Raw genomic sequence first — 15295 nt, 5'->3', positions numbered from 1 at the left:
TCACCAATTTGGAGTCTCCAAAAAGTTCCACTGCTTCTGCCCCGGCTTCCAATAGCAACTCCATTCCCTTGCGTATTGCTTAATACTCAGCGACATTGTTGGTGCAAGGGGTAGGTAGCCTGATGGAGAAGGAATATGTTGCCCCCCGAGGTGACACGAGTAGAATGCCGATGCCGCAACCATCATCACAAACCGATCCATCGAAAAACATTGCACATGCACGCACAGACAGTGCTGCTATATCAGTGTTGATTCGTTCAGCAATAAGATCGGCCAACGCTTGTCCCTTGACTGCTTTCGCAGGCTGATACCGGATATCAAATTCCAATAATGCAAACATCCACTTACCGAGTCGGCCTTTCAACACAGGAGCCGACAGCATATGTTTGATGACATCTGATTTGCATATGACGACAATTTCCGCTGACAGCAAGATGTGATGAAGCTTGGTGCAGGTGAAAAACAAGCAGAGGCACAACTTCTCGATCTCAGGGTACCTAGTTTCTGCATCCAACATCCTTCTGCTGAGGTAGAAAACCACTTTCTCCAGACCATCATAAACTTGCACCACCACTGAGGCGATGGAGGTGTTCGCTACTGACAAGTAAATGTAGAAAGGCCTGTCTTGCTGGGGCGGAACCAACACAGGTGGCTTCGTTAGATACTCCTTAATTTCGTCAAATGCTCGCTGTTGCTCTGCCCCCAGCGAAACTCCTCATCAGCTTTAATTTTTACCAACCCCATGAACGGCTCAATCCGTCCTGACAAATTGGAGATGAACCTTCTGACGAAGTTGATTTTGCCGATGAGACACTGGAGTTCTTTCTTCGTGGTAGGTGGTTTCATTGTTCGCACTGCCTCTTGACTCTTCAGGCCGATCTCAATTCCGCGTTCATGAACCAAGAAACCCAAGAATTGACCGGCCGTTACACCAAAAGCACACTTCTTTGGATTCATTCTTAGTCCGAACTTTCTAGTTCGGTCCAGGACGTGTCACAAATCTTCCAAGTGTCCTTCCACTGAAACAGACTTGACTACCACGTCATCGATGTAAATCTCCACCAACTTGCCGATCAGATCATGAAAGATGTAGTTCATGGCTCTTTGGTACGTTGCGCCAGCATTCTTCAGTCCAAATGTCATGACCACATATTCAAACAAGCCCACCGAGTCTGGTACTCTGAATGCAGTCTTGTGTATATCTTCTGGAGCCATAAAAATTTGGTTGTAACCGGCATTGCCAACCATGAAACTCAAAACCTTATGACCAGCAGCTGCATTGATCAACGTCTCTGCTACCGGCATTGGGTACTCATCCTTTGGAGTGGCTCTATTGAGATCTCAAAAATCTATGGCGACGCGCCATCGGCCATCCTTTTTCTCTACAGGCATGATGCTAGAAATCCACTCAGCATACCTGCATGGCCTGACGAACCCGACGTTCAACATTTTCTCGATCTCTTTCTTGACTTCTTCTAAGATTTTGGCCTTCATCTGACGTGCTCGCTGCTGGAACGGCCGAAATCCTTTCTTCAGAGGGAGTCGATGCTCAATGATGCTCCTGTCTAACCCAGGCATCTCTGTGTAATCCCATGCAAAGCAATCTGGGTACTCTTTCAACAAGGCTATCATCAGGCCCCTCAGCTGTGGATCTAACTTTTTGCTGATAAATGTTGGTCGTGGCTTATCCCCAGGACCAATGTCAATCTCTTCCAGCTCATCAGCCGATGTAAACCCATATCCTAGCTTTCCGTCGCCTGCTAGGTCAATGGTGAACACATGCAAAACATATGGTGAGGATAGTTTGGGCCGATTGCTAGAATCGGCCTCCTTTTTCATTGCATTGCTCAATGAGGGTTTATAACTTATTGGTGTTTTATGACGACTACGTGACATGCTTGAAGTGAGATCGTTGCTTTTTATTTTTTGGGGCCGATCGCAGGGATCGGCCTTGCCACGTACGTCCATTGCCTCTGGTCTTGCTACTCTGTCAGGCCGGTGGATAAGACCAGCCTCACCCCGTTTTTTGAAGCTTCGATGCGCTCACAGCCGTCCAAACTGATTCCAGAGATCGGCTCTTGATCGTCTGCATCCCAAATACTCATGCCAGCTAGTGAGATCTCGATCGAGTCATCTGCATGAATGACCTCCACTTCATCTCCATCCCACTGTATCAGGCATTGGTGCATTGTGGATGGAATGCAGCAGTTGGCGTGAATCCAATCCCTCCCTAGCAGGACAGCGTAGGTGCTTTTGCTGTCAACGATGAAGAATGACGTAGGGATGGTTTTTCGGCCCACGGTTAGATCTACGTTCAGAATGCCTTGCGCTTCTGATGCCTGGCCGTTGAAATCGCTTAGTGTGACGTTGGTCTTGATCAGATCTGCGTTAGAGCGTCCCAAACGGCGTAGCATGGAGTACGGCATTATATTGACTGCCGCTCCCGTATCAACTAACATCTTGTTGACAGGCTGCCCATTGATATAACCTCTTAGGTACAGGGCCTTCAAGTGCCTGTAGCTACTCTCTCGTGGCTTTTCAAAGATAACCGGCCGTGGACCGCAGTCAAACTGTGCTACTGGCACTTCTTCAGTGCTTGGAGCGCAAAACTCCGACGGGAGTATGAACACCATGTTTGCGCCAGCCGATGCCTTCGCATCGGCTTTTGCTTGTTTGGGGCGCCATTCTTTCTTCTGTGGATGCGTCTCTGTCTCCAAAGTTCGCTGAATTTTTACGGCCAGATCGGGCCGTGCCTTTCTCAACGTGTAAAGGTACTGCGCCTCGGCTTCCTCCAAGTTGCGCAGCCTCTGAACCCTCCGCTTTTGGGAATGACTGAGTCTATCAGGGCACCACCTTGGCCGGTGGTATCTATCTTCTTCTTCATCTTCTGACTCTTCGAGGTCTTCCTCTCGAGATGACTCAGCTCGTCGGTTCTGAGGTGGAAGAGGCCCTAGACGCTTGAACACTGAAACCTCACTTGCGCCCTTCTTCTGTTGTCGACATTCCGGGCAGTTATCGATTGTAGGCAATCGGCTCATTCCTGAGTCCCAGCAGTGTTTGAAGAAAGGACAATCCCAGTGTCTGTTCATGTCTTCCGGCTCTCTTGACTTCTCCTTAGCGCAGTGCTCATATCTTTCGTCGTTTCTATCATACCGATGATATTTTCTGCTGTCAACATCAGACCGACGATATCTTTCGTCATCCATGTCGTACCGCCGACGTCGGTCGTGCTGATGCTCATATTTATTCAGGAGATGCGAGGAGAGCGGTCGTTGGTACCACACGTTTCTCACTTGTTCCTCGCTGAGGTACCGTCTGTCATCATATCGGGGCCGGTCGCGTGGATCCGCCTCCTCCTTATCCTTGCCACGGGAGTGACCGATGTCTTCTTTATCCTTGCCATGGCGGTCTATAGGCCCTGCCATGTTAACCTCGAATGAGAAACCTGGCTCGCACCCCGTGGAGTGATTGAGTTCCACCATGTTAACACCAGGAAAGGGGTGCGTGTCTACTTTCATGGCAAACTGACCGAGGATCAGACGGCCATGTTCTATCGCCATTTGGATCTGCCGACGCAACTCTTTGCAGTCATTGGTGGCATGGGTGAACGAGTGATGCCACTTGCAGTACGGTCTCCCGTTTATTTCTTGCGCCGTAGGGATTTTATGGCCTTCGGGTAACTTCAGCTGCTTTTCTTTCAGCAATAAATCGAATATCTGCTCGGTTTTGCTTATATCGAAGTCAAACCCTTTTGCAAGCCCTTGTTGTTTCACCCATTTGCAGGACACGGGAGTTGCCCCCCGAGTCCATTCAGCCACGGCTACCTCCTGGTCTTCTGCAAAGTCTTCGACTTCTTCTGCCTCGACCAGGCCTATCGGGCGCTTGAACTTGTCTTGGTACAATTCTGGGTGGCGTTGTTCATATAATGTTAATTTCTGAACCATGTGTGCCAGTGAATTGTATTCCACTTGGAAAGCCAGATCTTTGATCGGCGCTGCGAGGCCTACCACTGCCAGATCGACTGCTTCTTTCTCAGTTAAACGAACCGAATAACATCGGTTCTTGACATTTCTGAAACGCTGAATATAATCAGACACCATCTCTCCCCGATTCTGCCGGACCTGCGTCAGATCGGCAATGCCAGCCTCGGTAGCTTCTGTGTGATATTGTACATGAAACTTCTCTTCCAGTTGCTTCCATGTCCGGACTGAATCTGGTGGCAATGAGGTGTACCACCCAAAAGCTGGTCCTGTGAGAGATTGCGCAAAAAACCTCACACGTAACGGGTCTGATGCTGAAATCATGCCTAACTGCGCCAAATATCGGCTCACGTGCTCAATTGAGCTAGACCCTTCTGATCCACTGAACTTTGAGAACTCAGGGAGCCGATACTTGGGCGGCAGCGGGATCAGATCATATTCGTTGGGATACGGCTTGGAATAGCCGATTGTTCTCCTCTTTGGCAGGATACCGAACTGGTCTCTCAAGATCGTGCTGATTTGTTCCATGGTATGAGCTGCAGGAGTTGAGCTTTCATGACTCGTCCCGGTGGCATATTTAGCTAGCCACGCCTGTTTATCGGCATCTGCTCCAGAAATCCCTCCTGCTCCAGAAATCCCTCCTGCTGTAATCTGGTTCGTGCGCGCCCAATTATTGCAGTCCGGCACGTATGTGCACACGTATCCATGTGGGATCTCAGGAATTTGTAATCGCCAGGATCACCTCCAACCTTGTAGACGACGTATGCAGGTGAACCCTGTGGCTCTGGAGCTGCAAGCGTGAATGGCAGTTGCGGTCTGGTGTGGAACGGTGCCTCTCCCTGATGAGTTCCGAGGGTAGGCCCTGACGGGGAGTACTGATGCTTCATGATTTCCTGAACCACGCGAACCGCAATACGCTCCAAAGTGTTCACCAGGCTTTCAGAATGGCGGTGTAGAGAATGAGCCACCATATAATGAACTTCTTGGCGCAGAGCCCTAGTGCGCTCCTCCGAAGGGAGAGACAGATCTACTCCATCGAGCACGCCTTCGGGTGTGAATCCTTTGAACCTAATGCCATGTGCACGGGTCCTTTCGAAAGAGCCGATGAGATCGGCTTCGAAGAGAGCCTTAAGCTCATCATATTTCTTCTTGTGGTCCGCAGGCAGATCTTCATACTTGACTGGTTCGTCCGACATTGTAGCTGCAAATGTTGACGTAGTTGGTGTAGAGTGTCCCACCGGGCGTGCCAGAATGTGTTGCCTGCCAAAAGCCACCGGCGAGCAGCGACGAGCAACACGAAGAGCCGGGAGGCTCCCAGGACTGCTGGTGGGCCCTGGTCCCTCGGGCAACGGCCCACAATGCTCCGGCACACGTCCTGGCGGTCGCAAGGGCGTGCCACCTGACCTATACCTGGTCAGGAAGGTGATGGATTGCTTCGATTAGTTTCCTGCATGGCAGACACATAAACATTAAATGCGAGCCCGATCGGCTCTCAGGTTGCCCTGTGAATCGGCTCAAAGAGCCGATCGCCCCATGGTTCACGTTGGATTTACGATGACATGGGGATCCTGCTTGATCAGTACAAAGTTGAATCAATCTACGATAGTTTAGGGTTTTCACCGCATAACCGGAACATCCTACACGTAGTTGAGCCTAGCAGATACGAAAGATGATGGAAAACTAGTCCTAAAAGAGGACTAAAAACCAACATGAAGTCAATTCCCGGAACAATCCCTTCTAGGACTAGCAAACCACGCCTCACGCACTACCGGATCGTTCAACCCGTTTGCAAGGCCTAACCATGCGGATATCAAACTAATCCTTGGAGAACAAGGAACAACTATAACAGATCGGATCTACTAAATAAAGAACAAGCAAGATGCTGCCCTTACACCTAAGATAGATGTAAAGGCAGCTAGATATCGAGGGGTAGCATAGCCAAGCAAACATATTCAGAAAAGCATCGATGCAAGCCCAAAAACATCTACGATAAGGGTGTTACTCGCCATCAACAAGGCTTCAGTACGAGTAACACAAGATAACGAATAAACTGATACTGCCTAGATCGCAAGATGCGATCTAGGCAGCATGATGCTTACCCGGAAGAAACCCTCGAAACAAGGGGTGGCGATGCGCCTAGATTGTGTTTGTTGTGAACGTGGTCGTCCTCCTTTCTCAATAACCCTAGGTACATATTTATAGTCCGTGGACTTTCTAATTCGGGAATAAACCTAACCGTGTACGAGCTAAACTCTATCTCTTAATTCTAACGAAATCTACCATAATACACAGATACACGGGCAATCTAGCCCAAACTCTCGTACAAGGCCGCTTCAGAGACACTTTATACGCAAGTCCTCTAAGCCCATCTCGATCACGGCCCATCTCCTGCTCTGGCTAAATTCTGGTGATAACACACTCACATACTTGATACATGTAACTACAGGAATGGCGACATACGCCGACGGCTGTGGCGTACGCCGACGGCCAAATGTCGGGGCCGTCGGCGTATGGCTCGGGACGGCCAGCCAGTCCCTCGACCCTCGGCGTATCGTTGTCGTCGGCGTAGAGAAGTCTACGCCGAGGGCAGCCCTCGGCATACATTTGGCCCTAGGCGTAGACAGGGCTACGCCGACGGCCACCCTCGGCGTATGCCATTTTTTAAATTTGTCTAATTTCTAAAAATCATAACTAATTCATATGATGTCAGAAAAATGCGTATGAGGTATCAAAATGTTCAGAAAAACATCCTCTATCCATTTATGTCAAAATCATGCATATTTGAATCATGTACAGTACCATTTTAATATAGAAACAATTCAATCACTTTCTTATATGTCCTCAGGTTCCCGTTTTAGCAAGATGACAATTTAAACGAAGTCAGAAAATATCGCGGAGCCGCATGGCATCATTTTATGTGTCCTGGTAACCACTCCAAAAGATGGAATTGGGATACGGCAATTCTTTTAGAAAACCCTTCATGAACAGGGCTATCAAGTCCGGAGTTCTATCGCTTTTAGGGCAAATGAGTAGGAAACGGCCCGTGACACCGCATAGTTCGTCAGAATGAGGCCATATTTGGCACGTGTGTGGTACTTGGGATGGGAAGCAAGGTCCCGGGAGCGGATTTCCAATCCGACCCATGGGCGACGGTTTTTTCATTTTCGGGGTGCCAAAACGGGGTTTTTTTTTGTGAAGTAACTACATGGGGCGCATTTTAGTATTGCGCGAGAACTCCGCGTAGTGGTAGGACACCGCCTTCGCACCACATATCACATGCCATATGTGCGCGCTAGCTATCTGGGAATCCATGCGGCTTCCTACGGTGTCCCGCCGAATCCGTTGGAAAGTGATCGGATTTGAACTAGGGCTACACTTTTCGTCTCTCAATAAATTCCGGGAAAAATGTTATTAGGTCTATGACACATCACTTTATGTGCGATTTTTTTCCGTTTAGCGCGATGGCAAACGGGTGCACCAGCTCGCCCGGTACGGCCATACCGCATCTTCGTGGGGGCCCGTTTTGGCCAAATGGCAATTTAAACGAAGTCAGAAAATCCCGCGGAGCCGCATGGCATCATTTTATGTGTCCTAGTAACCACTCCAAAAGTCGGAATTAGGATACGGCAATTATTTTGGAAAACCCTTCACAAATAGAGCTATCACGTCCGGAGTTCTCTGGCTTTTAGGGCAAATGAGTAGGAAACGGCCAGTGACACCGCATAGTTTGTCGGAACGAGTCCATATTTGTCACGTGCGTGGTCCCTAAGATGGGAAGCAAGGCCCCGGGAGCGGATTTCCAATCCGACGTGGGGGCGATGGGTTTTTCATTTTCGGGGTGCCAAAACGGGTTTTTTGTGAAGTAACTACATGGGGCGCATATTAGTATTGCGCGAGACCTCCGTGTAGTGGTAAGACACCGCCTTCGCACCACATATCAGATGTCATATTTGCGCGCTAGCTATCTGGGAATCCATGCGGCTTCCTGTGGTGTCCCGCCGAATCCGCTAGAAACTGACCGGATTTGAAGTAGGGGTACACTTTCCGTCGCTCAATAAATTCCGCAAAAAATGTTTTTAGGTCTATAACACATCACTTTATGTGCTAATTTTTGTCTGTTTAGCGTGTTGGCGAACAGTGCACCAGCGCGCCCGATACAGCCATTTTGCATCTCCCGAGGGAGCCGTTTTGGCCACATGGCAAATTGGACGTCATATTTCAATTCCTCTAATTTTTAGGTTCAAATGATGATATGGATGTTATATTTAGATTCCTCTCATTTTTCTGATCAATTTAGACATATTATTTGTGGAATTTCGATTTTCCGATTTAAAGATATTAATTATTCCATATTAAATATTAAATAGAAAAAGGACCAAGCAATAAAATTATTTTATTGTTATTTGAATTCAATATTATTATTACTTATATATTCATTGTTGTCTACTTAAGTAATTGTTTGGGATTCAAAAAAAAGAGGTGTGCATCTCGGTTCAAGGGTTAATAGGGTTGATATGCTATTATTATCAGCAAGAGGTGTCAATTCTTTAATGGAAGGGAACCAAGAAGTTAAGCGTGATGAGCCTGGAGTAGTGTGAGGATGGGTGACCGACTGGGAAGTTTAACAATGATTGTAATTTAACCTAAGATTAAGTGTACTTAGAGTTAAATATGTATTGGGTGAAAGATAAACAAGTAAAAAAAAGAAAAAAAGAAAAAGAAAAGAAAAAAAATGATGTAAACGAAATTAAAATTTTAAAAAATTTAAAAGTCTATGCCTAGGGTTTTGCCGTCGGCATATAGAAAAAATATATTTTTTTCAATTTTTTTTTGAAATTTTTTTGGAAAAAGGAAATTTGAATTTTTTAAAAATCTATGCCGAGGGTTTTGCCGTCGGCGTAGCGTGCTACGCCGAGGGCCGGGCTACGCCGACGGCGATAGTGGCTTTGCCGAGGGAGTTATACGCCGAGGAGCTACGCCAAGGGTGGCCCTCGGCATAGCCTACGCCGACGGCCAAAGCAGGCTATGCCGAGGGTTCCTGGCCCTCGGCATATCGCCACATTCCTGTAGTATGTCACGGTTATTGATTTTATGGGTATATTATTTGAGTGCTACTGTTTCTATCGAATTAACCCAATACAGAAATCATGACCATAAAATTATGAAAATAGCACACAAAAATATTTTATTGCTCAAAGAAGGAAAACCCAACCACTGATCACAACATGATATGTAGTACCTTAAAATACAAATTTTGCAAATTCTAGTAGGAAATATGCTCAAATAAGAGTAAAATTACAATGCATTCATGTGAACATGATAGCCTATTATTAACAACACACGGAGTTCATGCACGCATACAAATGAACGTGTTGGAGTTGAAGTATGTTCAACTTATTGTGTCCATCAAAGTGGGAGTTCCCAATTTCATGGGTATATCTCAATTACTGAATAGGGTCCCAGTACTGACATGATTTTGTAATCGTCACTGAATCCAGCATCGACAAATATCCCCTTCCACTCAATTTCGTTTCGCTCCACCCCGTTGATGTACAACATGAACAAGTTTTGTATGGCTTCCATCTCGGTTATTTTCTTCTCGCCATGCTCTAATCCTCTTACCATATCTATGATTATCACTTTTCCTCCAACATTTCTAGCAGGGATGGCTTCCTTGCAACGTTTAAGTATCTTGACGCAGTCTTCATGATCCCAATCATGTAAAATGTTCTAGAACCAATATGCATAAACAAATTGAAGTAATAAATTTTAGAAATTTAGTGAAAATGAATGATGAAAGAACCGATAATTTAGTGAGACCGAAAAGACCGGTCAATAATTGGTTAGAAAAAAATTTCAGACCGAATTTAGATCGTTAAATTCGTCATTAGTTTCTAACAAACGAATAGACTGAACTGACTAAACTATACGTGTGACCACCCCAAACTCCAGAATTATGTGATGTGCGTGAATTGTTGTATGTCAATCAAACACTATTGCATGGGTTTACTTTTGTTGGTATTGGTGAGCATTTATTTTACCAATTAATAAAAATATATGCATTGCAAAAAAGTACAAAAGTAAGCTAAAATGCTGCTATTTTTTTGACTAAATATTGTTAATTTTTTTATGTTGACTAGATCGACCATACTTTTGGGTCATGACAGAACCGGAACATGAATTATCGGGTACCCGAATCTGTAGGGTAGTGAATGTGTTGGCCTTCATTTTTTAGATGATCAAATTTAAAATAGACCGAAATGCAAAGACCGAATTGTCGGTCATGACCAAACGCCCATCCCTATATGTGGAGACGAGAGACATGAAAAGTAGGGGAAGTGAGGTTTAATGCAAAAGCTAGCTACAAGCTGCAACACGTGGTACATATAAAATAATACATTCTTATAGCTAACTATTGTGCATATTGGCTATAAGCTAACTATGGATAACATAGGCAACAACGAACTCAACTACTACCTCCGTTTCAAAGAAGAAGACACCCTCATTTTACGTGTTTTTTCTTTAACTATGAATTACTCTAAATATACAAAGATTGTTGGTTTAAAATTTGCATTATTAGAAAGTGTTTTTTAATATGAATCCAACGATATCAATTACATATAACGTAATTAAGATTTTGTTGCTCGATTTATTTGGTTAAAGTTCGTCTTAGAATGTGTGTGCGTCTTATTCCTTAAAACGGAGGTATTATTAAACTTACTGTAATGAGTCTTAATTTGGTCTCTACCAGTGCCCCGCACACGGTGGCACTCCACTCAATATTTTCGCCACCTGGCACAAATTTATGAGGAGAGAAGACATAAAATCTCCTACTAGTATTATATAGATATCGTCTCTACATGAAAATTAATAATTGTTAGGTCCACATGGAAGGACAACACACAATTGCTAAGTCCACATTGCGATTATAACATTGATGTCGATTTCAGTAGTTCCATTTTCATAGCTTACAACTGCTTCCTAGATTTGTAATATATTTTGAGCAAAACCTTTATTTTCACGAGGGTTTTAAAACTAAATCTAAATTTGGTATGGGTCGAGAAATGTTATTTCAGACTTCATTTGTTACCACCTGGTAATTCACAAGTCACCATTATATCATCTATCAACTTACACTGGAGACTGTATACTAGTAGATAAAAAAGGCACACGAGTCCTATCGTCTGCCCTCCAAAATGGCCACCACTCGGAAAACCTAGCCGCCTCCACTTTAGCATTTTCCATAGATCGGTTCCCCCTCCTCCGGCCGGCTTCGCCGGCGTCGGGAGGGGTGGGAAACCCGATCTATGCGTGGAGTTTCTAATAAAAGTAGTATTTTCAGTAGATTATGTTAGGATTTTGGTAGCTGACTTCTTGTTGGTTTTTCCTCCTGGCATCGTATTCAATAAGTGATCTTCGGTCTTTCGTTCGATGACGAGATCTCCTTCCTGATATCAGTGGTGGTGTTGAAAGATCACAATTCTCTAGGTATGTGTCTTCAGATCTTGCTTCGATAGATCGATTTTGGAAATTTTCTCATGGTTGCCGCGAAGAGGATTATCCTCGCAGTTTTTGTCCCAGCTGCAACGTCCCCGACAATGGTAATTCAAACTCTCGGTTCTCTAGCGATGTCGACAAGACTGGTCGGTTGTTATTCCCTAGGATACTGGTGTTGGTACTCTTGCCGATGTTGATTGACTACGTTAATGGTTGCATGCACACAACCTTGGCATTGCGGCTTAAATTAGAATTATGGGATAACCTCTGTTGTTATTTACATGCTTATGGTTTATTATTTATCTTTGGTTGCTTTTAGAAGAGTACAAGATTGGTACTAGAAGAAGACAAATTTTGAAGATCTCGAAGATTTGTTAGTAACATTTAGACTTTATTTTGTAATCATTGGAACAACTCATGTATTTCTACCATGTACTATTTATTACTACGAATATATGTGGTATTTTGTGTCAAAAAAATATATGTGGTACTTATTGTATGTAAAAAAAACCTACACCGGAGACATACTACCATGGTGGTAGCTATTAGTACAATATAATTGTTTTTAAATATATTCAATACCATCAAGGTGTACCAACAGTCCTGATAATACTCCCTCTTCTTTTTTATTATCTTTTGTACTATTTTTAAGTACTATCGCAATAATTCCATAATACTAATATTCTCGCTCTGTTTTTATTTGTCCTGCATTCTGGGTCTAATCAAAGTCAAACTTTCTAAATTTTCAACAAGTAAAAAGAAATAAATACCAACATCTTACATATCAAATGCATACAATGTGGAAATATAATTTATAAAAATTCTAATACCATAGATTATGTTGTAGCTGTTGATATTTTTTCATGCATTTTGGGTCAAACTATATAAAGCTTGACTTATACTGAATAAAGAATGTAGAGTAAACTCTGAACGGAGGGAGCGACCAGTATTTGTCTATTTGAGCGAGTAAGCGTGCCATCATTAATTGAATAATTGATTAGAATTCGTAAAAACCATGCATGTGTGAAATGCATACCTTCAGCACGACAGCATCGGCCGATGGAATGGATTCAAACATGTCACCGGCTATGAATTGCAGATTTTCATGACCGGCACCGTCGGCGTCCTGGCCGATAACGTGAGGAAGGTCCATAACGGTGCACTTGATGTGCGGGAAAGCCCTTGCGATGACTTTTGTGCCTGCGCCACTGCCACCGCCGACGTCGACGAGCGAGCCCAAGCCGCCAAAGATATGGCCATTGCCAGCAATAGTGACCTCGAGGAAGACCTGGCTATCAGCGGCCATCGAGCCGTTCAGGACACTGTTGAATTCAGTGTCCTTGCTGCCCATCTCCCACTGGGAGCAGCCATGTGCAAGTTCGAAGAGGGACCCGGCGCCCGCAGGCGCCGGCTCACTCCTGAACCAGTCGGGCATGCTGAAGAAGGACGAGACGACGAGAGGGTTCACCAGGAAGGGCACCATAGGGGTCAAGTTGTGCCAGCCGACGAGGAAGCGGCACGTCGTGGTCAGCCCGTACAGGACAGCGCCACCTTCTTCCCCGGCGGCGGTGCTGAAGATGCCGGAAGCGGTGAGAAGTTCAAGCACGCGCTGGAGGTCCGCGACTTTGGCCGGATGTACCTTGGTGTCGGCTGCGATGTCGGCCTAGGGTGGCGGTGCCGCCACGGCGGTGGATGGCCTCCGGGATGCCCAGATCCACGGCGCACTTGAGCGACATGGACTTGACGTAACCGAGAAGGTGGTTTTGGAGCTCGGCGAGACCTGAGAGCAGCTCCTGTGGGCTCACTTCGGCCAATAGCTTGAGCGTCATCTTTCTAGTTTAGCAAACCTTACTGCAAATGTAAGCGTAGATGCAGGTATAATTCTTGGTCCTTCTAGAGCACTCCCTCCCAGGCTTTTTATACAGGATCAACGGAGTACTATTTGCCCTAAAAAACGGAATAGTATTGAAAAATATTGACCTTCTTTAACAACTCGACCAGTTAGGTGAACTCTAGCTGCATCACCCCCCTATACAATAATCGCAAGAAAGACATATGAGAGACAGCAAGATCTAACTATCAAGATGCCGTTAGAGTGCTATAAGTTCAAGAAAATATGACGTGAAAATAAATAATACTCCGTATTCCTAATTCATATTGGAAAATAAGAAAAAAGTTACCGCTTATTTTTATATATACCCCCAGTTCAGATGAACATAATGTTTTGTAGCAAGTTGTAAATCAACCTAGTTACACTTAGCATGGCGTATATCCTCAAAATATGTTTTTGTTATTCCAATAGTATGGATTGCTTTTCGTAATACTTCTATATATAACATGGTAATTTACTTCCAAAGTTTATTGATCGTAACTTCATTATTATACAAGTGACACAGTCCCATTTCAGTAAATTACCACAATAGCTTTTGCACATAGAACGGGATTTTGTTTGCTCTTGGCCCTGGCACCGGAGAACCCTATATCTTTCTGCACCTTGCAGTTGCAGGTGGCCTTTGGGATATGTAGCTTAATTAGCAAGGGAGATACATAATAGATCGGTGGGTAATAATACAGAGTACATATTAGAAGAGAGTAAAAAAAAGGTAGACCAGCGATGGAAGGAACAGTGGTATTTAATTAACAACGTGGTGAGACTCAATATTGGGCTATCTAGGACACCACCTCATGTACTAGCCAGGAAACCTCACTACAGGAAAACACATCTTTGCCGTCTTTTTTTTTAAGTTAGTTGTGCTTAAATTGGGATCCGCTGGAACGACTTTCCGGAAGAACGGGCACTGTGAGGCACACCGGAGAGAACCGAACGGAACCGACATCGTATCTATGATAAAACAATACGGTGTGGACCTTAAAAATGATTTTTGCAAAAAAACTGGAGCAAGAGAAAATGAAAGATATCACACAAAATACCATGAGTTCCTACAAAGATATCACACACTAGTGGTCTTCTAATTTTATGCTACCAGCACATATTGCGTTTCCTGTAGCCGCTTCAATAAAAAAACTTATTTTGACCCTGGGAAAATGAAAAATAAGTTTTTCATGGCTAGGAAAGGAACATAAAACCAACATTGCTTCCCATACCAAGTGCCATGCCTGTGCGCAAAATGGGCTTGTTCCAACGAACGATATCGGTTTCGTGCTATTCCCTCTCTGGTGTTCCTTGAAGCGATCATGTCTGTAATTTTCATCATGTTTTGATTAAAAACATTATAATTTCACAAAAATATTTCAAAGTTGTTTCTAAGGTTAACTTAGAGGTTTCAAAAATTTACACCAACATGTTTCAAAGATTCACAAGCTGTGAATATAAATAATGTAAAACATGAAAAACTATATAGCTTTGCCGAGTGTGGTACTCAGCAAAGTAGAGTTCCTATCATTGGACGAAGTAGAGAGGCCACGGATCTATGACATGGCATACCCCCACCGGCCGCCTCCTTTTCCCCACCTTTTTTACTCTTTCCCTTTTCTTCTCTCCTTATTTGGTCCGGTCCTCTACCTCGGCCACACAATTCCGCGCACGACGACTGGCCGCCTCACGACTACAACGCCTCGCACCGCGGGAAGCTCTTCCACCTCGTTGGACTCCGCCGCCTCGCGGCAGTCTCCAACCACCAAGGAGCTCCTCTGCCTCGCCCCGGTCTCCACCACGAGTGTCAGATCCCAACTGTGGAATCCGACGGAAAAACCTCCTGATATGGAGTACCCTCGATCAATTGGGGATTTCTACTGATAATCTAAGCTAAGACAAGTAAAAAAGAGACACAAGATAGCTTTAGGGTTCATATATTCGA

General features: G+C 44.8%; 1 pseudogene; it reads right to left on the bottom strand.

The window, feature by feature from the left end:
* Positions 1–9139: 9139 nt before the first annotated feature.
* On the bottom strand, positions 9140–13355 carry LOC127317287 (acetylserotonin O-methyltransferase 1-like; annotated as a pseudogene).
* Between the last annotated feature and the right edge of the window lie 1940 nt (positions 13356–15295).

Source organism: Lolium perenne, chromosome 7, assembly GCF_019359855.2.
Source record: "Lolium perenne isolate Kyuss_39 chromosome 7, Kyuss_2.0, whole genome shotgun sequence".
NCBI lineage: Eukaryota > Viridiplantae > Streptophyta > Magnoliopsida > Poales > Poaceae > Lolium > Lolium perenne.
This window is presented reverse-complemented; position numbering and strand designations above follow the sequence as displayed.